This window comes from Leptonychotes weddellii, chromosome 10, assembly GCF_054177405.1.
Source record: "Leptonychotes weddellii isolate Sample4059 chromosome 10, ASM5417740v2, whole genome shotgun sequence".
Classification (NCBI taxonomy): domain Eukaryota; kingdom Metazoa; phylum Chordata; class Mammalia; order Carnivora; family Phocidae; genus Leptonychotes; species Leptonychotes weddellii.
The window spans coordinates 8,485,059-8,486,182 of NC_138378.1; the positions used below are offsets into that span (position 1 = coordinate 8,485,059).

At 41.1% G+C, this 1,124-nt stretch overlaps 1 non-coding gene across 1 annotated transcript; it reads left to right on the top strand.

Moving 5' to 3' along the window:
- The first annotated feature begins 285 nt into the window (after positions 1-285).
- On the top strand, positions 286-358 carry TRNAR-CCU (transfer RNA arginine (anticodon CCU)). The gene has a single exon. It is a non-coding gene; the product is annotated as a tRNA-Arg (tRNA).
- Positions 359-1,124: the final 766 nt, after the last annotated feature.

Consider the following 1,124-nt stretch of genomic DNA (forward strand, 5'->3'; position numbering starts at 1 on the left):
CTGGAACCCAGAGACAAGAGAGAAAGACGAGATGAAGCTGGAGTGGTAGCTAGGGGCCAGATCTTCTAAGGCCTGGAAAGCCAGTAAGTGTATATGTGAATATTTAATTCCAACATCAGTGTGAAGCACTATTGATCAAACCTTTCAGTTTCAAGGTAAGATTAAAGAGAGTTCTTGGTTTGGAAAACAAAATGGATTCTATCCTGATCCATGTGAGCATTATTTAAGCTTACATGCTTAAAAATTCCATCCAAATAAATGATAAGAATTAAGCAGCCCAAGGGCGCCTGGCTGGCTCAGTTGGTAGAGCATGAGACTCCTGATCTCGAGGTCATGAATTCGAGCCCCACGTTAGGTAGAGAGATTATTTAAAAAAAAAAAAAAGAAAGAATTAAGCAGCCCCCAAATAAAAGAGATTCTGAGTTATGCAAGATGAACTGAGTCAGTTTAAATCCAAAAATGCATCATGAGATGAGAATGTTCTGCTGCCTGAGCAAAAGCTGGATCTCACGTAAAAGCAACCAAAGCCCCATCACCCAATTTGTGTGGACCGCGGGGTAGCTGTGGCCCCAAATCCACTTTACCTTTTATCCCTCTCCACTGCATCTGAAATAATATCGGCTCTAATCACAGTGAGTGAATGGGGAGAAAAGGTGGGATTTCCATCTCTTTAGCACAATAATCTTCTCAGAACAAGTCATCTTCATAAATAATTCCATATTATCCCAGTCACACTGTCTGGATATCTGGGACTCATTTAATGAAATGGTTAGCTTTAAATATTTCCGGAAGAAGGCTTTTAAAATTCAGAGCATATGTCTTCAAGACTAGAGGTCAGGGTTTGTGATCAAATATTATGCCCTCGGACTTGAAATACTGTGTATGACCTGTCACTAGAAAAGGGACAGCCGCCCAGAAGTTACTAGCTGGTTCTGGGGAGGCAAATGCCTGCTTGAGATCATTTATGGTGAATAACAATACTAATAAAATTGCCTTAATTCTCCCAACAATTCCACTCATCTCCTTCACCTCTGCAAAATATTATTTCCATGATACAAGGTGCTCACTGGCCAAACCTCCCCCTTCCCTTATGCCTCCTTGTCCATATCCAGGCAGACTTTACA